A 26,288-nucleotide genomic window follows, 5' to 3' on the forward strand; every position below is an offset into this window, starting at 1 on the left:
CTAGTAGCGCCTGCTCTGATGGATTGATTGGGTCTGCCTGGAGTTAGACTGAGTCTGAGGCAAGATCTCCATAGATTGGTGATGTGTGCCATGGGAACAGGCCGGAGACTGGACAGTGAGCTTATTGAGCATATGCTAAACCTGGGCTAGATTGTGTAGCTGTTGGACAACCTGACTTTCAAAAAATTCCATATTGGGGACTTGGAATTATTGGCCTCATATTCCAAAGAGAAAAAAAGATTCAGCAAAGGTGTGATTTTTTTCCAAAGTCATACAAGACAAAAAAGGGAAGGGTGCAATACAGGCTCCACAAGTGGCTTTTGTCTTTGAGCTGCTTTTCTGGGAAGTATCTCCTCATTGCTCTGAGAGGGAGAAACAAGACCAGCTCCATTTTCTTCACAGCACTTATGCCTGGCCTAAATGACCTTCGTTATTGTTCTGTCTGTTCTCTCTGCTGGGATGTAAACCTTATGAGAGCAGGAACTTGGTCTGACCTGTTTACTGCATGATCCTGACACCTAGAACTGCATCTGACTTCCTGTACGTGTTTTTTGAATGGATAAATGAATGAACGAATGAATAGTTTTATTGATTTTCCCCAGGACCTACTTTATTCTTTGAGAAATTCGAGCCACTCTCATCTCAGGTTCATCCTTCTCCAAATCCATCTTTTGCATTTGACCACTGTATGGGGTTCTGGATTTTATTTTTCAATTCATCTAGTATCTTCCAATTTTGCCATTTAATCATGACCCACATGTCTTCCTTGGGAGCAGTCCAGGGCATGGAAACGTATTCCAGAAGTAATTTGTATTCTTAAATATGGCCTCTTCAGCTCCCACAGCTAGGGGCAGCCTGGCTGAGTCGGTTTTTAGATATGCATATTATTATGTAAATGTAGTTGAATTGAATATAATTTCCTTAAAAATATTTTCCACTGGAAAATAGATCTCCTTGCAAAGGGAACCCAGCCAGGCAGTACCTGAAGAAAGCTTCATTGTTTGCACTAAGCATGCATGAGACATTTCAACAAGCTATTTTTAGAATTAATAATGATAATAACAATAGCTAGAATTTATTAAATACTTGCTGAGTGCCAAGCACTGAACTAATCACATTAAAAATGTTTTCTCATTTAAGTTTTTCAACAACCCTAGAGTGCTTACAATCATCACCCTCAGGTTACAGATGAGTAAACTGAGGCACAGAGGCTTGAAACGTATCCTAAGGTTATCCGGCTTGGGGAAAGAGCTGGCATGTAATACAGGTCAGGATGACCCCAAGTTCCCTGGTTAACCTCTCTGCGTCCCTGGCTCCAGGCACTAGCATCCCAACTTTGAGTCATCATCAAAGGCATCTCAGAGAAAATGTCTGAACAAATCTGGAGGATTAAGAAGACAATTGGCAATATCTATCTGTTCTTCATACCTTTTTTCCCCATTATTCCAGCTGGTTCTAGTGCCTCTCTCAGGGATATCTTGCAGAAGCCAGATTATTCCCAGTTAATAAACTATGTGAAATAAATCAGGAAATATCCCAACTCCAATACAACACACAGAATCAGACCCACTTGGTTTTCTAAATGGAAATCAGATTTGCATTAAAAGACTAAGCGTGTTGTTCTCTCTACAGACCCTCTGGAGGAGACGTTCCAGGGGGGATTCTGCTTCTTTCTTTAAAAGGACATTTGAAATCCCATGCACACGTGAGCTCCATAGACTTTTTCTCCACATGACTAATCCAGTCTCCTGCGACCTCTCTTTAGTGTGACAGGGACGAGAAACGAAGCCTGCAGCTTCCGCCGACCCCAAACATTTAGTTACATTAATCACAGAACATTTTTGGACTTTGAGCATCCAGAATGAAAGACACTTTCTTGGGGAGACATTGATCAAACAGTCTACAGGTATCTGTACATCGAGGGACATTAATCATTTCTGCATTATCTCGCTCACCAGTAGAATATGTAAATGTGATTCCTGTCAATGATAAGGGGAAGTGAAATTATTCTTAGAGATTGGTCCATCTGGAGCTGTTGATACAATCTTACCTAAGACAATAGGTTGTAAAGATAAATTTTTTAGCATTACTAATCCAGCCTTGCCAATACCCATAGAGAATGGAGAAATTTAAAACCAAACTAAGACTGTACAGTCAGTGGAAGAAAAGAAAACAAGTCCCGGTTTTGCTGTTTTTTTTTTTTTCTTACTTTTTTTCCTATAATATTATATTAGTTGGCAACCTAGCAAGAAAGATGCTTTCAGGTGCTTTCAGTTTGATTAAGGAGGGCATTTTTGGAAGGATCTTGTTAGGCATTTGGAGAGTGCATTCTGAAAGGGTTCACATCCAGCCAAAGGTTTAACTCTTAACACAAACAGGACAAAGACCTTAAAATCCAGGAAGGAATATCCATTATTTCTGCAGATTCTAAGTTCAGGAGTTTCATCTTCGTAAGAGGAATCTCCTTAGACTCTTCTGACCCATCAACTATGCTTTATAAGATTGATAAAAAATGTTCAATATAGAGAGGATCAGGAGGAAACGGGTAGACCTGTCTGCTGAAGGAGACCCAGGGTTCTAATCCCAGCCATGCAACTCAATCACTTTGCAGCTTTGGGCAAATTTCTCCCTATCTCTGGCTCATTTTTTGCATATATGAAATGGAATGGGTTGGACAAGATATTCTTTTCTCTATGATAGAATGATCAGCTTTCCTAGCTGCTCCGTCTTCTCTGTCAAGGTTGAGTAAGTTAACAAGTTCAGTAGAAGGCCTTGGGATGCTGACCTTCAGAGAGGTCTCTTGGTTTATCAATGTGTGACCATGATGCCCAGAAACTTAGGGCTGTTTGGTGCCGGTGATGGTGTGGGATGGCCTGTCATGAAAGAGGCCTCTGGAGAGGGGACATATATGCTTGAATATCTACTGTTTTAATAGAATTTATAGTACTCAGAAATCATTGAAAACAGAAGGGCATCTTGGAGAGTTGTTAGAGTGTGAATACTGAGCACGTTTTGCTGAAAGTTCCAAAATTCAATATTACCCTGGAAGATTACTGAAAATCAACGGTAAGAGTGAGATTTCTTCCCCACATTCCAACTGCCCGCCCCCCCTCTTTTTACATTGATAAATAAAAGAAGAGAAAACTCTAAATTATTATTTTTCAGCTCATGTGGGAAGGGGAAAAGAAGGAGTTTTGGTGGGCATGAGAGTAATCTTTCTTGGAAATTAATGATGGACCAGCATGAGGTGAGCGATTAAGGGATCAAGGAACTCGCCCTTTGGAGGGGACTAAGTGATGACTTGCTTAGAAAGAAGGAACAAGGTGATTTTCTTCTATGATGTCAGCTTCCAAAAGGTCAGGAATGTTTTCTTCCCCTAGATCCTTAGCTTGCTTCAAATAATCCATTCTGAATCTGACATCCACAAATTAGCTTAAATGTTCCTTGAACTTTATGGAATAATGAGTTCTTTATCTTTGTCATGTCCTTGTGAAGGTTAAATGGTGTCCCTCAAGCTCTATGGCTGTCTATTTTGTTTCAGGATATGGTAGTCACCTTGCCCATTGTGTTGTATCTCTTCATCTTCCCTCCTTCCAGAATGTGTGGTCTTCATTTTCTTTTCTTTTTTTTCTTTTTTGAGACTGAGTTTCACTCTTGTTGCCCAGGCTGGAGTTCAGTGGCACGATCTCAGCTTACTGCAACCTCTGCCTCCCAGGTTCAAGTGATTCTCCTACCTTACCCTCCTGAGTAGCTGGGATTGCAGGAGCCCGCCACCATGCCTGGTTAATTTTTGTATTTTTAGTAGAGATGAGGTTTCACCATGTTGGCCAAGCTGGTCTCGAACTCCGGACCACAAGTGATCTGCCTGCCTCAGCCTCCCAAAGTGGGTCATCATTTTTAAAGCTTGTTCTCATATAAAATTATTAAATTATTTGCTAACAACCTTAATTCCTTTTTTTTTTTAGTTTGTTATGTTTGCCATGCTGTTTAGTAGGGTTATTGGATTGGATGGGAACACTAATATTTACAATGATAAGATAATGCTCTTTGGCCTTGCATTAGACCAGATTCCCCAAAGTTGTTCTGAAGAACTAGTTGGTTGAATCTCAAATAGGCATTACTTGAAGAAAGAATTTGGTTTGGCAAATTCTGGGTTAAAGAGCTCAGTGGTTCTAAATGGGATGCAAGTATATTTAATGCTTTTAACATGCCAGCGAGCTCTGGGACTCTCAAAGAAGGGGATGACAGTACTTAGCCATCTCCTACATTTATTTATTTGACCACAGAATCCTCTTTGCTCAGCTCACCTCCTGCAATGAGTGTCCCGAGAGCACATTTTGGGGAAAGGCTAAGTTGAAGGCCACATGCCTGGGATGTGTTTGGGAGAGTTTACTTAATGCAATGTTCAAGAAAGAGAGAATAGATTGCATTAATGCAGGATATTACTTATGAGTTTAAAAATTCCTGGTAACTGGTGAAATTTTCTTATTAAAAAGATCCTTTGTAGAAAAGAGATATTCTCCTAGTCTGCTGGTAGGATTAAATATAGGTATAGCCTTTTTGAAATTGTTTTCACAATGCTGTGAAAAATGTTACAAAAAAAAGTTAATGCTTCGTTTTACATCTATGTAATAAAATATTTCACAGCTATTAAAAATAGTGTTATTTAAGAATACTCAATAGCATAAATACTGTTTTGATATTAAGTGGGGAAGACAGGCTAAAATTACTTATAGATAATGATTCTGTTTTGGAAATAAAATATATATGCATGGTGGAAAGATGGGAAAGAAACACACCCACATATTAACATTAGTTATCTTTGGGTGGTAGGATTCCAGGTAATTTTGTTTTCTTCATTTTATTAGTCTATATTCTCTATATTAAGGGTCAGCAAAGTATGGCTTGTGAGCCAAATTTGGACTTCCATTTGTTTTTATAAATAAAGTTTTATTGAAACACTGCCAAGCCTATTCATTTATGCCTACTTTTATGCTACACCAACAGAATTGAGTAGGTGCAACAGAGATCATACGGCCCACAAAACCTGAAATATTTGCTACAGGAAAATGTTGCTGGCTCCTGGTCTAGGTTATGTACAAGGAGCACCTTTTCCTTGTATAATGAAAAAGCCTAAAATAGAAAACAATGAACTATTGGGTTTAAATATCAAAACTATCCCTTTTTAAAGGTGAAAAGGTAAAGAAATAACACTCAAACATTTAGTAATATTTGCTTCCAATATTCATACCTCTAGGAAAAGTTTCAAGGGGAGAATGTAGCAGAAATCTAACAACCTACTAGATGCTATCTGAGATGAAATTGAAACACAGAATGTGTAGATTAAAGTGTTGACGTTTTCAGGCAAGAATATCTTTTAGCCAAGACATCAGTAAGATGTATCCCCCCTGCCTATCCATTTTTTTCTTCTCCCTGTTCCCAATGACTTCCCAGAAGATCACAATAACACATCTGCCACAGACTAAATATTTGTGTCCCTCCAAATTTTATATGTTGAAATCCTAACCCCCAATGTGATGGTATTTGGAAGAGAGGGTTTTGTGGGAGTGGGTGGTGGAATTCATGCCCTTCTAAAAGACGCCCCAGAGAGCTCCACCACCTTCTGCCATATGAAGACACAGCATAAAGACAGCCATCTGGTGAGCGGGCCCTCACCAGACACTGAATCTACTGGTGTCTTGAACTTGGACTTCCCAGCCTCCAGAACTGTGAGAAATAAATTTTTGTTGTTTAAGCCACTTGGTCTATGATATTTTTTTATAGCTGCCCAGACTGACTAAGACATTACATTCAGAATATTCAGTTGTTGATCCTCTCTCGTTGCTTACATTTCCGTTGCTTGCTCTCTGACTATCTCTCCGTTTTTTCCCCCACTCTTACCCTTCAAGAGATCAGAGGATATTTTTTTGGAGAATAGGAATGTCCCCCAAGGAATGATGACTAGATATTGACTTATGGGAGTTCCCCAAAACAAAATATGGCCTCTGACCAATGATCAAAATACAAAGAACTTCCCATTTGCTTCTCAGCACCTCTCTCTTAAATATAAACAGGCAAGAATCTTCAGACATTTGAGAAGTTTTCACTATGAAAAAAGAGACACTCTGCCCCACAAAAATAATGAGGGCAGGAAATAAAGACAACACAGGATCCAGGTGATTTTTAAAAACCTATAATATCTTTAGAGTTATATGATAATGTATTATAGTTATGAAAAAAGACTATAAAAGTCAACAAATATATAACAAGAAAGAGTTTTGGGGAACTGAAAATGTAACAAAAGTAAAAATAAATTAATACAGAAGTTGGAAGATAAAGTTAAGAAATATTTCAAAAGATCAAGTTTTAAAAAAGAACAAAATTATGACCGTTAGGAGGAAAAGAGCTTTTAAATATAGAGGTCAAATCCTTGTGTTCTTTATCCCACTATCAGGAAGCTTAGAAAGAATGCAAACAGAAAATACAGACAGAGAAATTATCAAAGAAAAACTATAAGAAAACTGCCCAGAAGTCTTCAAGTTACATGACCCACTGGTTTTTCAGTGCAATGAATGAAAAAAAAAAAAATTGACACTAGGCTCATAGTGGTGAAATTTTAAGAATGTCAAAGATAAAGAGAAGGTCTTTAAAGATTTCAGAGGGAAAAAAATGTCCATACTTGAAGACTGGGAATAAGAATTACATGAGACATCTCAATTGCTACAGCGGAAGTGAGGAGACAATGGAAAACCCTGAGAAAACCCTGAGACAGATCTTTCTAATCCTAGAATGCTATAACCAGCAACTATTTTATTCAAGTTTTTTTTTAAAGAAGTGGAAAGTTAAAAGATGCGATGATCTCCCAGGAAGCCACTCAAAGATTTATTTTAGCAAAGTGAGGGTTGTATTAGTCACTTTGGGATTCCACAGCAAAAATTATAGACTAGATGGCTTATACAACATAAATTCACTTTCTCACCATTCTGGAGGATAGAAGTTCTGGATCAAGGGCTGCCAGGGCTGGTTGCTGGTGAGGGCTCTCTTTCTGTCTTGCAGATAGCCACCTTCCTGGTGTATCCTCACTTAGTGAAGGGACCATGACTTGGTGTTTCTTCCTTTTCTGTTAGGGGCATCAGCCCTATCAGATTAGGGCCCACACCCTTATGACCTAATGTAATCTTTGTCACCTTACAGGCCCTATCTTCAAATACAGTTACATTGAGGATTATGGCTTCAACATAGGAATTTTGGGGAGACACATTCATTCTATAACAACGTAAACCAAAACAGAGGAAGATAAGGAATCTAGGAAACCAGAGAGAGAGGCAAAGGGAAGCCCCAGGAACACATCTCTGTAGCAGGGCTGCAGAGCATGCACCCTGGCCTAGACTGCAAGGATAGAGGCTCCAGGAGGGCAATATTCAGGAAAAATACAAGTTTGAGAATGAAAACCTGTATTGAGAGGTTGCTGGGGTTGGGGAGAGGTACAGTGGAGGAAAGAAGGAATATTTAGCATTGCTTTTAGAACACTGAGTAAATAAAAATGTCATAAACTGAGCCATAGCACGTGCCTTAGTTCTTCATTGGAAAATATTTGTATAATTCAAAATAATGTGAATATTGACTTAATAAAAGATTATACCATATCTCAGATCATACCCATTCCCTGTCCAAAATTTGACAGCTTTTTATTGCACATAGCATAAAATCCAACCTCCTTTCCTGCCTCCCAGCATCCTGGGTGAGCTGAGCTGCCCTCTCTTCCTTATTCAGCTGTCTCTGGCCACATAGGTTTCATCAGTTCCTCTCAAAACACTGAGCTCTTGTGATCCTAGGGGACTCTGTTCGTGTTCTTCCCTCTTCTTGGAATGTGCATCTCTACTTTCCCATAACTAATTCTTTCTCTGCCTTTGGGGGTCACTTACAGTGTTACCTCTTCAGAGAGGCCTTCCCTGAAGGAAGCACCAAACAGCCATATTTTTTTTTTTCTAGTTCTGTCTCTTGCTGGTTTCCCCTATAACCCTAACTCTAATGAGTAATTTTCGGGAACTTATAAAGGAAAAGCCTCCTCCTCATCCTTCTCTCTTTCTCCCTCTAAATGGAACCCTTGGAAAACTGCAGGTATATACCCTTTTCAGTGAGACCAAATTATATCTCAGCTGGGCTACAGTGCCCTCTCTCTTCAACTCAACTGGTGCTTCAGTGGAGAATGCAGCCTCTGCCTTGTGCTCTTGTATTCATCACCAGCCCAGAGCCTTGGGATAAGGAAGCCTTGGTTTTTCTCTGCAAGGCCCCAGCTTGCCATCCTCCAGGGAGATGAGAAGGGTTAAACTCTTCTGACTTCTATGGAAACCCCCATATGAGACTGATGGGCTTTGGAATCTAACGACTGAGGTGTAGTTTACATTTCTGAGCCTCCACTGTTCCTTCTGTAAAATGGGTAAAATAACAGGACTTGCCTCCTAGGGTTGTTCTTAGGATTCAAGAGATAACAGCTCTAAACCACCAAATGCACATTCTGGCGGGTAGTGCTTGCTACATGCTTATTATGATTATTAGGAGTATTGTTGAGGAAGAACATGCTGGAAATAGGGACTGCCAGGCTCTTCAGTGTGGGTGGTCTAGGAAGGAAAGGAAATGTAAGACAGACAAGAGATGAATCGTTAGCATTTATTGAGCCAGACCCTTTGCATTCCATTCATTTTCTCATGGTAGTGGTGTCCCCATTCTACAGATAATGAAACTGAGCCCCAGGAAGATAAAATCGCCCATGCAGCCGGAAGCTGGGAGAGGCAGATGTGGAAGGCAGGTTTTCTGTTCTGGGCTCCGAGAGGTGAGAGTTCCGAGGGCTTCCATCCCTGTCCTTTCTCATCACCAAACCCTGCTCCCCGAGTGCGCAGTTCTCCTGCATTTAGCCTTTGGGAGCCACGTTGGGGAACTTTCAGGCCAAGTCAAGGGCAGGAAGTGAGATCATCAGCCATCTTTTAAGGGGGTAATTAGCTGACTATGAAAACAGCTTCTTCAACCACAGCAATTTGCCCCACCAGGGAAGAAGGGAAGTTGATGTTTTTATTATAAACGGAATCATAGTAGGGTTTAAGGCTTAGTAGTGTTTGGTTTAGTTTTGTTTTTTAAAGGCCTGAAGTGGAACTTGGAATCTCCTGCCCCATCCCAGAAGAAAGGAAGTTTATTTTCTGGGTCAGATTCAAAGACTTTGGCTACCTTGATTTTTATTTTCGTGGAAGAGGAGTGACTTGTTGCATTTGCTGAATCTCCCAGAGTCCTCCTCTCCTTCTTGCACTGGCCTTCTCCAGATTTTCTAGCCAAATGATGTGGGTCTTGGGCTAAGGGCAACAGATAGGAGAGAGGGAGAGACTTGTAAGGCAGCTCTAAGGTCTTTGGATCCAGTGGGAACAGGGTGGAGCCCAAGGGAAGTGCTTCAGAAGCCACTTACTGCCTGTATGACCTTGACCAAGTTACTTAACCTCTCTGAGCCTAGTTTTCACATCTGTGCAATGAGAGGGGTACCTGTGGCTTGTTCAGGAAACAAGTTTCCCAAACCTGATGTTGTGGTTTAAGGTATGGATAACCCAGCTTTGGGCAATAGCCTCAGCCTTTACTTTCTGTATGAGCAAGTGCCTTGAGCCTTTGTTTCCTTGTCTATAAAGTGGGAATAATATTATTAGAGTTGTGATGATCAAATGACAAAAGTGTTTAAAATAAAGCCTGGCACATAATAAGTGCTCAAGAAACACTAGTAATTTATTGCTATTGTTAGTGTTGGCATTGTTAGTAGGGTCTGTCTGGTTTTTGTAGGCGAGTAATGGATACTAATGCTGAGTTGAAGGTATATGATGGAAAGATTTAAATGTTGACCTAAGAAATTTGGATTTAAGGAATCAACTTTTGGGATAAAGAAACCTAAGAGGCCATTTCATTCAACTCACTCAAGCATCGGGTGTATAACCAAGGTCTCAGGCAGAGAATGTAGGTTGCTCAAGGCCCTACTGTGGCTGATCTATAACCAAGAAGGGGCAACTCGACAGGTTCATCAATGGCCATCGGTGGGGAGGCTTTCCTCCAAGAAGGGCCCAGATTAGAGCCTTATTGCTTGTGTCTAGAATCCTTCCCAATGGACCTGGATAAAGGTACTTTTCACATTCCCATGCAAACACATTAAGCCCACATAGGACCATTCACACTTTAGTATGAAGTTGTTTATATGAAGATTTCCACTGTGCTGGCTAGCTGAGGGAAGGGCTCTGCTGGGAAGGTCAAGGGGCAGATGCATCATGATATACAGTAGAGGTTGAGCTTGGGGTCTACCTAAATTAGCTTGGTGTGGTGGGGATAGGGCAGTTGAGAAGCCAGAGGCAGCTTGAGGACTGTCCCTCTTAACTTTCCAGAGACACCAAATACATGTCTCATACCTCCTTACAGTTCAGCCAAGACATTTATAATTTGGAATCTATTCACTTTTGGGCAGAGATTCCTCATCCTTCCTGATCACTCAGAACCAAAAAATGCTCTAAAAATGTGGTCAGTGGGGCCTTAACCTCAGAGGCCCATCTGCAAATAGGCCAGTGCATTGGGTGAAACCATGTCCCCAGCCCGCAGCATCTCTGGATTACATTATTATTGCATTCATTAGTTCAGCTCTGCCTCCAACTGGAAAGGACTTTGGGCAGTTTATAAGAAGAAGTTAAATAAAACAAGATGGTCTCCCTATCTCTCCTCTCCCAGCCTCCTTACCTTAAAGAACAAAGGAAGGGAAAAAAAAAAATTAGAGTAGGGTAGACTGTTCAATTAGGACTGAGGCCCAAAAGGGCAGTCCATTAATCTTAGTGCTTTGGGAGGCCAAGATGGGAGGATCACTTGAGGCCAGGAGTTCAAGACCAGCCCGGTCAACATGGTGAAACACCCACCTCTAAAAAAGTATTAGAAAGCAGCCATGTGTGGTGGCACATGCGTCTAGTTGCCTGTGAGTCCTAGCTACTTGAGAGGCTGAGGTGGGAGGATTGCTTGAGCCCAAGAGTTCAAGGTTACAATGAGCTGTGATTACATCGCTGAACTCCAGCCTGGGTGACACAGCCAGAACTTGTCTCAAAAAAAAAAAAAAAAAAAAAAAAGAGAGAAAAAGAAAAAAATATTAATGCGAAGAAATTCTCCAGGACCTCAGCTTGTATGAACATAAGAAAGGTGCTTTGGAGAGGGAGCGCAGCAGGCAGGAACAGGTGAAGGCTTCAAGCATTTTCAACAGAGGGAAATTAACACAGGGATCACTTACAGAGAGAGGAAGGCTGAGATGCCAAGCAGGGGACAGTGAAGTCAATTGGATATCAGTAGCAGCTGGATGCAGCCACCACTCCCATCCCTCCAGATGGGTGGTACAAAGCGGTGAGGCTGTGTCTCTGAACTCCAGGGATCAGGATCAGCTGGTGGAGGCTGCAGGCATGCCTGACTCTCTGGAAGGAGCCTGAGCCACAGAGGGGATGCAGTTTCTTCTGAAAACCACCCAAGGCAGAGAGAACACTGGGAGACATACCCTGACTTTTCCCTTCTTTCACCCTGCAGATGCCCACTGAGGCCTCTTATCAGCTCATTCCACTGAGAAGCCAGGGTTTTTGGGAGTCTAGGATCCACACAGAGCTTGTAGGATCCCCCTCTCTCCTCCCCACTATGGGGTAGAGCAGCAGGATGATCCATAGATCTGTTTGCAAAGCAGGCCACTGGCCATGGAAAGAATCATTGGACAAGATGTTATATGAGAGCCCAATATAGAAACTCACCCTAGGCCAGGCGTGGTGGCTCATGCCTGTTATCCCAGCACTTTGGGAGGTTGAGGCGGGAGGATCACCTGAGGTCAGGAGTTCGAGACCAGCCTGACCAACATGGAGAAACCCTGTCTCTACTAAAAATACAAAATTAGCTGGGTGTGGTGGTGGGTGCCTGTAATCCCAGCTACTTGGGAGGCTGAGGCGGGAGAATCGCTGGAATCCGGGAGGTGGAGGTTGTGGTGAGCCTAGATCACACCACTGCACTCCAACCTGGACAACAAGAGTTAAATGCTGAAAGAAAGAAAGAAAGAAGGAAAGAAAGAAAGAAAAAGAAAGAAAGAAAGAAAGAAAGAAAGAAAGAAAGAAAGAAAGAAAAGAAAGGAAAGAAAGGAAAGAAAGGAAAGAAAGGAAAGAAAGGAAAGAAAGGAAGAAAGAAAGAAAGTCACCCTAATGGTCAAGGGGAATAGCAAAATTCAGTGTCAGGTTCTCCTGGAAGTATAACAACAACAGTGACAATGGCAGTGATCACCACCACCACAGAATGCCTTCCCCAACTCTAAATACGTATGTGTGCATACTTACTCAGGGGGCTGTCATTGGGCCATTGTGTGGATGAGGAAACTGAGGCTGAGTAAAGGCAACTCATTTGTCCAAGGTCATAGGGTGAGCGAGAAGCAGGACTGGAATTTTGAATTGGTCTGTCCTCCGCCGAGCCCTGAACCTTGGTGCTCCTGGGGCAATGGACTCTAGAGCAAAGCCAGTTCCTGGCATCAGGAATCCTTGGGAAGAAAAGGCAGCTTTTGCAGGACTTAGGGATGAGATCAAGACCTATAGGAAGAGCCTCTTCTGAACACCAGTCCACACTCCAAGTAGCATCTGAGCATCTGGAGCTGGCCAACAGCCTGAGGAACGGGCCAGTGGGCTATTGGCAAGACCATGGCAGGGGTGCCCAGAGGACTCGAGCCATTGATTCAAAGGGCAGTGTGTGCTCATTTCAAAATATATAGTGGGTGTCCCCAGTGCTGGGACGCCTCTGCTCTGCCTTTACGCTCTGGGTGGTTGCGTTGGATGGGGCTGGATCCCTCTCTGGGATCTTCCTGCTGGCTTCTCCTTTGGGGCCTTCAGATGTTGCTCTGAGGCTGTTTGGTGTCAACAGGGGGCCTGGCATTGCGGAGCCGAGAATGGCTCCTTTCCCTGCCCCTGGAACTCTCAGCATCCCACCCAGGTCTGTGAATTATCTAAACTGGGAAGGGAGGGGGCAGGCAGCATCCAGCCACAAGGACCAGGCATTTCTTTGAGGACACATCCCCATGGCCCTACCTGGCGGTCTCCAGAAATACCGAGATGCCCAGCGTGAACCATGCCTTCTTGAGAATACCAGATTGTCAAAAGAAGAAAAGTCAAGTAAAGGTGGAGACCCAGGGGTGGGGTGGGGGCCTCAGCGAGTTTCTTTGGAGGGCCATGTCACCAAGCTTCTGCTGTGGCTTTCACACTTTGTAATAGTCAGGCCTCCATATGTTACAGCGTTCTTTGCAGCCTGGGACCCTGGCTTTATCACTCCCTAATCTCAGTTTAATTGCTGTGGTCAATTTACCCTGCACTTAATAACCCACAGCTTGGTGTATTGTTTAATATGGTTGACACATACTTTGCTTAAATGTCAGCACTGGCCAGGTCTGGGGACTTGGCAGCCTCCCTGGGAGAGATGGCAGAGGAGCAGCATCATCTGCCCGGCGTCTGGGACGCTGGTATGTTGGCTGCAACTTCTCTTGGCTCGAGGGCTCCGTCACTGCCCAGAGCTGAGTTATGGGATGGGAACTGTGGGGACGCCTGGATCTGGGGCCCACTCAGCCCTGATCTGCTTTCCTCTTGCTGCCTCCCACGTGGGGGCCAGTGGAGAAGGGGTGTTGGAAGGCAACGTCCTCAGCTTGGAAAATGTGTTGAGTCCAGGCACAGACAGGGAACCCTGAAGCCCCAGAGCTATGTGTGGGCTGCTCCTGGTTGTGTGTTTGTGACAGAGACCCAGGGGCAGCTGTTGGGTAAATATCACACTCTGCTTGAGGGACTGTAAGTGACATCAGTGATGGCAGCTGTGTCACAATGCTCTGCTCACCAACCATCCACCATGGTTAGCATCAACTGACAAACTGGATACGTTTTCGCCACCCACTCGACTTCCACTCCTTCTGCTTCTGATGGACTAACCGGTCGTAAAGATGCCTATCAACGTGGCCTCCCAGCTCCCTGTGACACCCCACTGCAACTTTCTATGGAAACTGTCCTTCAAAATCCAAAGAGCAAAGACACTGGGGAGTGCTGTTGGCATTGGGTGTTTCCGTCTCCCTGGTAGGAGCCGTGACCCAAGCTGGGCTGATCACCTCTCTCCTGGAGGTGAGGAATTCAAGTCAAATAGACAGGATGGCAGTATCAATGGGTGCCCATGGCAGTATCTACTATGGAGCAGTATCTGTGATAACTCAGAGACCTGCGAGTTGCATTTTGCTGCATGGGCCAGATTGCAGAGGAAGCTAACTCGCTGGGCACGTGCAAAGAATATGTGCAGAGACAGGCAGGCAAGAGGAAAAGAGAGAGAGCGAGCTACTCTCGGAGGCTGTCTAGTTCCAGGTTCCAGTCTGTCCCAGAGGAGCAGTGTTTTCCTGCCTTTGGCTTCTCTGAGACACTCTGGAGCCTTGTGATAAATTCCCCCTTTTAAGGTAAGTAATTTGGGTTGGATTTGTCACTTTCAAGCAAAAGCTCTGCCTCAGACAACGATGTTGTCCTCTGCACTGAGCTGGCGTGTGCTGAAGGCTGATCCTAACATTAAGTTGTATTTGGCATATGATTTTGGGGAGAATATGGGAGTCTGTTAAGGGCTGTGTGGGCTTTGGGTGGGGAGTTTGTTCCTAGGGCTGGAGTGTTGCTCTGACTGCTTCATCTTGCATGGGTTTCTCCTGCCACCCTTGACATTCAAGCTATTGCAGGAATCCTGTGTCTGTGCCCTAGGCCATAGCCTGGGGGGTTTGCTCCAGTCTCTGGTCTGGTTCCACCATCCAGGTGATGAATGCCAGGTAATGACTGCCCTTTCCAGGCTGTTTTGGAAACTTGGGCTTATCCTGGAGTACCTGAAAGTCAGCTTGGGAGCCTCTTCTCCAAGGACATTTTCTCCTCCGGACTCGGCCCCTGGGTACAGCCAGGCTGATCCTCTCCACCCTGAGACAGCTCATCCTTCAGGCATGGTGGGTACGTGGTCGAGGCTTATGGTGCCTCTAGGGACCCAGGAAAGCATCTTAATGTTAATTTCGCTTAAAATTAGAAGAAAAAAGGCTAAAACAATAATAAAGGTATAATAATGAATCCAGCCTGGAACCTATTTTTCCATTTGTCTTTATACCAACAGAGTTGTAAAATATGTTTTAATTTTTTTTTTTTTTAATGGAGGAAGAGGCTCACAAGGGCAAAAGTGCTCAAGGCCCACAAACAATGTTACAATGTGGCTCTGTCTACACTTTCCTACTCCTAGGTATATATGGAGATGTCAGCTTCCTGGGGACCCTAGATGGAGCCCACTACAAAAGCAGGTAGATGTGCCCTGGATTGTTTAGGGGGTCTCTAGGGAGGGCAGTGCCTCCTGCTGCTCTAGCTGGGGGAGCAGAACAACCTACTGATCTGGGGTCATTATTTTTTATCGGCTTGGATTGAGCTCAAAGTTCAACCAAGAAGAGGCTTGAACCCAAGGCCTGAAGACACTGAATTCGGAATCTGGAGAGACAATCAGCCCAGAGGTGTGACCATCAGTCACAGAAGAGCGTCAGGCACTTGACCCCTGCCCTGACCCCTTGCAGACTGGATCTAGGCACTGCTCTGCTTCCTCTCCCTCCCAGCAGCCACAGAACTTTATACGAGCTGCCCAGCGCTGAGCTTGTCATATGCATCCTTGCATTCAGTTACCCTGGGAGCCCTGCAAGGTGGATGGGTGCTCTTAATGGCACCATTTTATAGACACAGAAGCTGAAGCTCAGAGACACGAAGAAGTTGGGCCCAGTTCAGAAATCTGGTAAGTGGTAAGGCCAGGATTTGAATTCAGGTCTGGCTGACCCCAGAGCCTATGCTTCCCTCACACTCCAGCCCCCAACCAGAAGGCTGGCCAGAGATGGAAGAGCAGGACCCGCCCACCACAAGGAAGCTGCCTGGTGTCAGGTGGCATTTCCAAGGTGAGGTACAAAAGTAGCATCCTGGAGGTTTGCCAAAAAGTGACATCTGAGGGGTACACAAAATAAATTTTCTCCTTTTTTCCATAGGTAGGTGTATAAGCAAACATAGAGACTTTATACACCAAACTTCCTAGGTATTCCTGCTAGAGTAAGGTCTGTATGTTTTTAAACATGGATTTAAACATATGATTTAAAGAAAAAGATAAAGTAAATAATGGTACCGATGACATATAAGTAAAGCAAAAAACCAAAAACCAAACAAAACCAACTGTAAATACTGGTCTATGAGAGAGAGGTGTAAACCTTAAATCAGAATCTCCGGGGTTGAGTTATTTTATGAGCTGTGTGGGCTTCGTAAGCTTCTTCAGTTCTCAGACTCAGACCTCATCTGCAGAATGGGAAGGGTCATTGTAAAGATGCATCTTCACTGTAGATGCTGCACCATGCTCTGTTTAGATCCATAGGGAAGTGGATCAGGGAGTCCCCTGGTCAAGTGTTTCTTGCTGCAACTCTCAGGCAGGGAGTGGAAAAGGCATTTTTGGATGAGAAAGACGTGGAAGGGCTAGGTTTGGAGCTAGGAGTTCTCTGGGCTGGATTCTGCTCAGGACCTACCCCAGACTGCTGGGCCTCCCAAGTAACATGATACACATCTGTTAAATTGGACATGAGTCTTAATGGCCAAAATTACCTGTAACATTAGCTTCTTTCACAGCTGTGCCCTCTGCTGGGGCTGGTGCTGGTTCTGAAGCCAGGTCCTGATGGGGTAGGCTGTCAGCAGGCCCGAGAGCTTAGCACAGGGTCTTGGACAGAGGGCAAAGTGCAAGGGCTGGGAACTCACATGTTGGTTCCATGACCTCTCAGCTTGCTCTTCCCAGGATTGTCCTAGCCTCTTGTCCCAGCCACTCCAATTTCTCCCTGAAGAAGACTTCTCTGGTTAAAAGTGTTGGAAAAGCTTCATTTTCCTGAACTCACTTCAGGTCCTGGAAGTCAGGGTCTCTGCCCTCATTCCTATTATAACCCCCAACCACAGAGGTGGTGAGGTGCAACCAGGGGGACTACTCAGCATCTCCTAGGTTTTTATTTTTTTATTACTTTTTATTTTTTTTGAGACGGAGTCTCGCTCTGTTGCCTAGGCTGGAGTGCAGTGGCTGGATCTCAGCTCACTGCAAGCTCCGCCTCCCGGGTTTAAGCCATTCTCCTGCCTCAGCCTCCCGAGTAGCTGGGACTACAGGCACCCACCACCATGCTTGACTAGTTTTTTGTATTTTTTTTAGTAGAGACGAGGTTTCACTGTGTTAGCCAGGATGGTCTCGATCTCCTGACCTCGTGATCCGCCCGTCTTGGCCGGGCACAGTGGCTCAAGCCTGTAATCTCCTAGCTTTTGTGGTGACTGCAGGGACAGGAGGCATGAGATGAATTTTGAGGAAGTGGTGACCATCCTGTGGGTGTGTTTACCTCAAGTGAACTTCTCTTCATTGAATGACATAAGAAAATAAAAATGACCAAAAGAAAGTAACAAAGAAGAGATAAATGAGACCCATCAGTTATTAGGGAAATGCAAATTAAAATAAAAAGTACAATTAGGGAATGGAGGGTGGGAGGAGGGAGAGCAGCAGGAAAAGTAACTAGTAGATCCTAGGCCAAAAACCTGGGTGATGAATGACTTGGACAATCAACCCCCATGACACATGCTTACCTGGGTAACTAACCTGCATATCCTGCACATGTACTCCTGAACTTAAAAGTTCAAAAAAAGTTACATACATGTGTTCACCCATAAGATTACAAATAATTTTAAAGTTTAATCATTTCAATATTGTGTAATGTGGGAAAATGCACGCACATTTTCTTTTTCCAGTGGAAATATGACATGAGAACATTTGGCAGTATTTACAAAAATTAATAATGTGCATAGAGATCCTCCTTGACCCCCTAGCAATTCCACCTCTAGTTATCACTATCTACCCCCAGGAAAGTCCTTGTACATGAACCTAGGACACTTGGCACAAAGATGTTCATGGCAGCATTGTTTAGCCAGCAATTGGAAACAACCTAACTTTTTCTCCAGAGTTCAAAAATGCACGGTCCTGTGGTAGCCATTATCTCCTCCAGGTTGATTTCATGTCCCCAGTTCCCTGTGGTCAGCATGAACTCTCAGTGATGACTAAGGGATGGAACTCAATGCACAGATTTGGAAATCTCTCTAAGACTTACTGTTTGGTGAAAATAATCAATACACAGAAAGATCCAGTATGAAATAAACTATATAGGAGCAACAACATACAATCAAAATTATAGAACAAACCCAAAGCAATATAATGTATTCCTAAAAGTACATAGATACATAAAACTCTGTAGAAAAAGGCCAGGAAGGGAACCCTCCAAATAATAGTAGTTACCTCTGGCATAGGGTGTGAGACTGCGGGAGGTGGTTAAGAAGATATTGAGCTTTATATCAACTGAAAACGATTTTTACAAATGAATGTTTTCTTGTGCTATTTATGAAATTAAAAGTGAATTTATTGATGGAATTGGAGGAAGGATACGTGGAGGTGTGTTATTTTCTGTCAACTTGTGTGTTTGTCCACATTCTCTATAAGAAAAATTTAAAATTAAAAAAATACAATTGGTATTATAAGATCGATGATCTCACTGAGATATGGCTCCTTCTAAGAGGTTCTTTTGATGTGCCCAGCTCTTCCCCAAGGTGAACTTGGCTGACTTTGGCCCTCTGTATCATGGGCAGAGGCTGGTGGTCTCATTCACTGAATAAAGAAATGAATGGATGGATAGATGGATTGTTCCACTGAAGCAAAGCAAGATCTTGTCCCTCGATGACCCATTTCTGGTATTTCTCGAGGCTTCAAGGGGTGCTGTGACCTCTTTGGGCCCAGTAGAAGATGTGGCTCACATTCTTCTTCGGGACTAGGGAAGTAGGTATCTTGGGGTGGTAGGTATTTCTGACAGAGAAAAAAACTTTGCCAACAGACAACGGAAAACAGGAAACATGTTTCATATGACTTGAACAATAAAAATTACCATTTGTACAGTCTGCAAAATGTTAAGAATATGGACTGTATCCTGCTCCCAACCCCATCTGCAACATGAGATTCCTGGATAGCAGCCCAAGCTGTTCCTTCGTCAGGGCTCTGGGCTAAGTCCCGGCATGCGGAAGTGTTTTCAGGGATGGTTTCTAGACGACTAAACAGGCTGAGCAAAGGGATTTGATGTGAAGAGTCCCGGAGAGGATCCATGTGTTTAAAATCCACCCTAGAGCAAGACTGGGAGGCTATCCACATTCTCTGCCACTCTCCACTTGGGTTCAGGGCAGACAGAAATCAACCACAGTGTTGGCCTTTCCCACGGAAGCATTACTTGGTCTTAGACTCTTGTCCCATAGATAGCTCCAGGGCAGCTATGTGAACTGATAAGGTTTAACGTGATAATTAAAATGTATTTGCCGTTCCTGCCTGATGGTATCAGTAAGAATCACCTTTCTCAACATCCAGTGTTTGAAAATGAAAATGGGAGGAAGATGGGAAGGGTGTGTGTAGTTGTCTGTGTGTGTCAGGGTGGTGATGGAGGCATGAGGTTGGAGAAGAGAGAGGTAGGGGAGATATGCAGAAAGAGGAATACAGGCTGCTGAAGGCACATTTTGGGTGCATGCTGAAGGCACACATGTTCAATTATAAATCAGTCACTTGTAGGGGCTATAAGAGAGACGGAGGTTCTTGTTGAGTATTCCGTCTTAGAGTCTCTGAAGTCTCGGGTTGTAGGGAGACGCAAATGTCCTCAGAACACCCCTCCAGGGTCTGCAGAAATCTCTTTGTCTTCAGGTCCTTTGTGATTGCCGTATGTTCTAAACACCTCAACACACCTGAGTCAAATCAATGGCAAACTGAAATCACTAGTCTTGCCAAAGATGTGGGTTTCATGAAGCAGATGAAAGCCATATTGCAGGACTACTTGGAATAGTTCTCAAAGCCAGCATTAAAGGAAGACCTGGCTATGGTAGAGTAGTTGGCAAATGAAAAAGATGAAAATCGTCAGGGATAATAGCACAGTAACTGCATGACAAGAGGATGGGTTGAATATCAAGATCTTGAGAGTTTCTTGAGAAAATGAATGAAACTCTCTGATAGCTTCACGAAATGACCTTTCTAAGTAATCTTGCTACCGAAGCCAAACATCAAACTGTCATATTGATTTATCACATAATTATATAGGAATTATAAATGGAGGCCAGGAATTATTCCTTGCTAGTTCTCAAAATTAGCACATAGTTGTGATGGTAACTGAAATGTGCTTAAAAATCAGATAAATGTATTTTGAAGTAATTTTCTATTCATTTATCAAGTTGAAATCTAAGTCAAATCCTTTTTCACTGTTAACATGATGTTTTGTTCATAACTTGTTTATTTATTTATTTATTTATTTTTGAGATTCTTGCTCTGTCGCCCAGGCTGGAGTGTAGTGGTGTGATCTTGGCTCACTGCAACCTCTGCCTCCCAGGTTCAAGTGATCCTCCCGCCTCAGCCTCCCAACGCTGGGATTACAAGTGTGTACCACCACACCTGGCTAATTATTATTATTATTTTTTATAGAGAGATGGGACTTCACCATGTTGGCCAGGCTGGTCTTAAACTCCTGACCTCAAGTGATTCACCCGCCTTGGCCTCCCAGTGTTGGGATTACAGGCATGAGCCACCATGCTTGGCCTCTAATCATTTTTTTTTTCATAATTTTAAGAAATAACCTTGAATTTTAAGTAGTTTGAGCTTTGTGATTTTAAGTAGAGGCACCGGTAGCACATTTCTGCTGTTTCAGTGCCTAACCCCGTCCATGGAGAAAGAATCAAGGAAGTTCTCTTGAGGAGCTGATATTTGAACAAGCCTGGACACAGGAGGAGAAGTTTGCCCATCAATGGACAAGATGAGGGAGAGGCAGGACTGACAGAGGGTGCAGCATGGGACTGCACAGGAGCCTGAATGAGCGAGGTGCATCTCGGGGGCAGTCATGAGGCTGACATTGTTGCGTCATTGAGGACAAACGACAAATGGCAGAGCAAGAAGTTGTAGAAATCGACTGGAGACAGATCACAGAAGCCCCTGGGGGCCATTGTGAGAAGTTAGGACTTCATCATGGGGAGAGTTTACAGCAGAGAAATGACAAGATGAGGATAAGCTTTTGGAACCATTCCTCCAGGAGGTGCGGAGAAGCCTGGTGCAACAGTCTGGAGTTCCCCAGTGGTGAGGAGGCAACACTGTGCGACAGTCACTCTGCTCAGTCCAGCAGTAACTCACCTAAACCTCATTGCAACCCTAGGAGGAACACAGAGAGGTTAAGAAACTTGCCCAAGGTCACACAGCTAGCCAATTACAGAGCTGGGCTTCAGACTCAGGCTTGAGTCCTCAACTAGCACATCATGTGGCCTCTGTTTTGCTCTATCTGCATGCTACAAGCTGCCTGTCTTAACTTTTCAAAATGTAAATGAACTTACTTCTTTTTTTTTTTTCCTGAGATGAAGTCTCGCTTTGTCACCCAAGCTGGAGTGCAGTGGCAAGATGTCGGGTCACTGCAATCTCCACCCGTGGGTTCCAGCAATTCTCCTGCCTCAGCCCCCATAGAGCTGGGACTACAAGCATGCGCTATCATGCCCAGCTAATTTTTGTATTTTTAGTAGAGATGGGGTTTTGCCATGTTGGCCAGGCTGGTCTCGAACTCCTGACTTCAGGGGATCTGCCCGCCTCAGCCTCCATGCCCGGCGCAATGAAGTAATGAACTTACTTCTTTATTTAGATATGCTTACTTGAAAAGATAGCTTTATATTATTACTATAAAATGAAAAAGCAACTTATTTTCTTCCTTTTTTTTGAGACAGAGTCTCACTCTGTCACCCAAGCTGGAGTGCATTGGCACAATCTCAGCCCACTGCAGCCTCGACCTCCTGGGCTCAAGTTATCCTCTCACCTCAGCCTCCTGAGTAACTGGGACCACAGGCATGCACCATGACATTGAACTAATTAAAAACATTTTTTTTTTTTTTTTTTTTGTAGTGATAAGGCCTCCCTACATTGCCCAGGCTGGTCTTGAACTCCTGGGCTCAAGTGATCTATCCATCTCAGCCTCCCAAAGTCCTGGGATTATGGGCATGAGCCACCATGCACCACCCCAATTTATTTTCTATTACCCATTAAAATAAACATCTAACTGTAATATTAAAATAAAACATTTGCCCATGCTGGAGTCTAATAAGAGAGGTGAAGGTGGGAACAAAGGTGGTGGTAGCTGACAGATAAGAGGGGACACTCTGGACACACATTTAGGGGGTTTTGGCAAGAGGACGATGTCGTGGCTGGCTGGCATGTGGCAATGGCCTCCTCAGAATCGCTTGAGGTCTGCATGATTAGTGACACGGTTCACACACCTGGGTGCAAGCTGTGGGCATCACGAGAGGGTCCACAGTGCACATTCAAGTTAAAATTCTAAAGAAAGTGCTTTGGAGAGTTAGGTTACACCTGAGCTAGCAGGGCAGGGTGGGGCAGAGGACTTGGTCACTGACTTCCTGGACGTGATAGAAAGGGTTATGGCTCAGGAAGCATGCAATTAACATCATGGGGACGTGGAAATTCCCAGCGAGTGCAGCAGAAGAGCAGAGAGAAGGCTGGGAGGGCTGCTGTCTACCAGGCCCCTGTGCACAAGCCCAACACAGCCTGAAGCTGGAGCCCTGAGATCCTGAGGAAGGTGACATCAGGGCTGTATCCACGGTGGCGCAGGACAGGAGGTTGGAGCATTTGTTACTTGACTGCTTTTCAGCACTGAACCAAGGAAACAGGAGTCTGTGGCATTGGCTCTGCCAACTCTGCTCCCAGGGCACCGGCCTTTTTCCATTTCCCCTTAGCCTATCCCGGCTCCAGGTTAAGCGAGGCCCCTCTCCCCTCCTGTTGTCTTTTGTTTCCGTGGCGGAAAATTTGAAAGCCCAGCGTATTACGTTTCTTTTCTGCACACTGATAAGGCAGAGGAAACATCTGTGACTAGGACAAAATGTGTGAAAGATGGGGGTGGGGTAGGGGCAGAAGTTTTCTGTCTTAAAAAACGTTTTATCTCCTCGCTGGACACCTCCTTTATTAAAATGAAATTTATAGGTTGAAATGTTCACGTGAACACAGAGGAGACAGAAGGTTTAAATCCAAGAGGAGAGAATTCAAAATGAATAAAAAGGAAATCCTGGAAATGCACACTTCCAGGACTCAATGCAGACACATTCGTCTCGGTTTCCTATACTTCTCTCGGCCATCACCTCCGAGAAGTCTACCACCTGTGATACAGGCCTCAGATTTATGATCGGTTTCCAAGGACCAGCCGAACAGCCTCACTGCCTGCCTCTTCATAAATCAGGCGCTGAAAGCAGTTCAGATGCGAATTTGACGGAAGAGGCCCACATCTCAGAGAAAGCAAGCTCTTGAGCCCCCAAGTCTGGCCATTTGCCCTTTTGCCTAATCCCAAAGAGGGAGAAGACCTGGCGGAGGATATGATGTGGTGTTTTCTGGAATTAGACCAGGAGTCAGAGACAGCTGCATTTTGTGGCATCCTTCCACCTTGCCCACCATCCCTGTTTGCTGCCGATCAGGTCCTGGGTGCTGGGAGTGAATCCAAAGGGCCAGGCTGGGCGAAATGGCTCGTGCCTGTAATCCCAGCACTTTGGGTGGTCAGGATTGGAGGATCACTTGAGCCCGGGAGTTTGAGAGAAGCCTGGGCAACATAGTGAGACCCTGTCTATAAAAAAAATTTGTGAAATTAGCCAGGCACAATGGCGCACAACTGAGTCCCAGCTACTTGGGAGGTGGAGGTAGGAGGATCTCTGGAGCCCAGGAGTTTAAGGCTGTGGATTGCACCACTGTACTCCAGTGTGGGTGACAAAGCAGGACCTTTTCTCAAAAAAGAAGAAGAAAAAAAAAAAAAAGCAAAAGACCAGTAACCAAACGGTGCCATGCTGGTAGATGGGCAGGAGCTGCCAGCATGGTGCCAGGCCGTTAGATGGGTAGGAGCTGCCAGCTTCAGGAGGGGAAATGCCTTGCTTCAAAATAGCCACGAGTACACTCTGTAAGTGGGCCATTTATTGTTTGATGTGTTAGAAGTTTCATCAAACCTCTGGGCATATTTATACAATTAGAGCAGCCGGCAAAAGAAAACAGCACAGTGACAAATTGGGCTCGTGGACTCTGATTAACTTGTTAAGCTAAATAAATTGTGTAGGAAACGTGCCCCGTTTGAATTTATGAAATTGCTTCTCATCTAGATAGATGGCTGCTGGGCCAGTCTGGGGCAGGCGGCTGGTACACACTCCGGTCGGAATGAGGTGGAAGTCCAGAAGGAGAGGGGAAACCATCCCTCTGCTGCAAACAACATGACAAATGCCCTTTACAGTAGCAAGGCAGGGCTGCTGTTTTGTCCAAAGCGTGTAGTGTTGATTTGCTGCAGTATTGTCAACTCCCAGGCAGCAAGCTGACGCCTGTCACCCAGTATTTGCTAGTTCTTGGTTTTTAAGAACAAGACAAGTAGCAGAAATATAAGAGAACATCAGGGTTTTAGTTAAAAACCCTACAGTATCCAGCATGCATCTTGCACATTGTCAGCCATTGAGGATCTAGGAGGGTGGCCCCTGCGCCTTGCAGTGTTGAATTCTGTCCAATCCTAGCAAATAGAAGCAATCATTTATCAAGTACTTACTCTGTGCTGAGACAGAGACTGAAGGCTTTTAAGTCAATTATCTTATTAAGTCCTCACAATGACCCTAGTATTATTCCCATTTTCCAGATGAGAACAGCGAGGGGATCAAGGAAGTGTGCAGGGAAGCCAGAAAGAGGCAGCACCAGGATTTGAACCCAGGTGAGCCTGGTTCCAGGGTCTGCAACATTAACCTCACACGGTGCTGCCTGCATCAGGGACTCCCAGGGGACCCCTGAGCCTTGTAGGGTCTGAAACATCCTTCTGACTCACCAAAGAGGTCGATTCCATTCCCTCCAGCTTGCTTGTTATTTTATGATGGTGCATTATTTGAAAATTGATATGTACAGGGATTGCCCCTTCATCTGGCGCAACCCAGAAAATTGGATTAATCCATTCACCTTATGTGTTGACCATTCCAATGCTTAAGAAGAGATGGTATTTACAGCATGTCAGTGCCACTAGTAATAGCAACAGTGACCCTTGCAGCACTCATGCTATTTATGTGGCCCCGTTTGAAGTATTTGCCTGTATCAACTCATTTGATCTTATCATCGACCCTAGGAGACAGGAACTTCTTTTTAAAAAGTCCATTTTTCAGATGAGGAAACAAAAGCACTGGAGGTTAAATAAATGCTGAAGGTCACACCATGGCATGGGGACCCACCGAGCCAGAGTCTGGAGTCTATGTCCTGACAACTGTGGATGTGGGTGAGGCCGTGGAAGTCCTGTGTTCCCCCCAATAGGGACTGCCCGGTGCACAAAGCCAAGCCCTTCCCTTTCACCTGGCGAGATGGTCCTGCGGGCTGGCATTGGGCTGTGCCCAGTACTCTGGGAAGGAGGCTTCTCCTACTTGACACCCGGAGGAACCTGCTTCCAAAGAGCCAGTGATCAGCCGGAGACCCTGTCCTTCCCCAGGTGTGGGTGCTCCTGCCCTGCTCTGCTGGAGGAAGCTGGGAGGCTTTGGCTCCTGCCCCTTGGTGAGCGTGGCTGGAAGACCCGTTCTTGTCAAGGAGTGTGTGGAGCTAGAAGCCCACCTGGAAGACCAGGAGCCCGGCTGGGAGCATGAGGGCAATGGGAACACACGAAGCTGTGCTTCTTCCCAGGGCTGTGGACCCAGCTCCAGGGAACCGGGTGTCTCCAGGGTATGGTGGAACTGGTTCCTTGGTCACAAGCTGTGGGCCTGTCTTCTTGGGTAACATAGGATGGAAGAAGTCAGATACTTTTCTTGCAGAATGACAGACCTAGGCCTGCTCAGGCAGGGGCACATATGTGAGTTGTAAAAGACTGATCTGAAGTGGAGGTAGGGCCCAATTTTCCCTAGAAACAGAGAGCCAGGAAAGAAAGGTGATCGACCTTCTTTTAGAGTAGAGAAAGACTGCACTCTGGGATGTCATCACTTTCTTTTTCTTTTCTTTTCTTTTCTTTCCTTCCCTTTCCTTTCCTTTTCTTTTTCCTTCCTTCCTTCTTTTCTTTCTTTCCTCCTTCCTTCCTCTTTCTTTCTTTCTTTCTTTCTTTCTTTCTTTCTTTCTTTCTTTCTTTCTTTCTTTCTTTCTTTCTTTCCTTCCTTCCT

The sequence above is a fragment of the Piliocolobus tephrosceles genome, chromosome 17 (assembly GCF_002776525.5).
Source record: "Piliocolobus tephrosceles isolate RC106 chromosome 17, ASM277652v3, whole genome shotgun sequence".
In the NCBI taxonomy this organism is placed as follows: Eukaryota; Metazoa; Chordata; class Mammalia; order Primates; family Cercopithecidae; genus Piliocolobus; species Piliocolobus tephrosceles.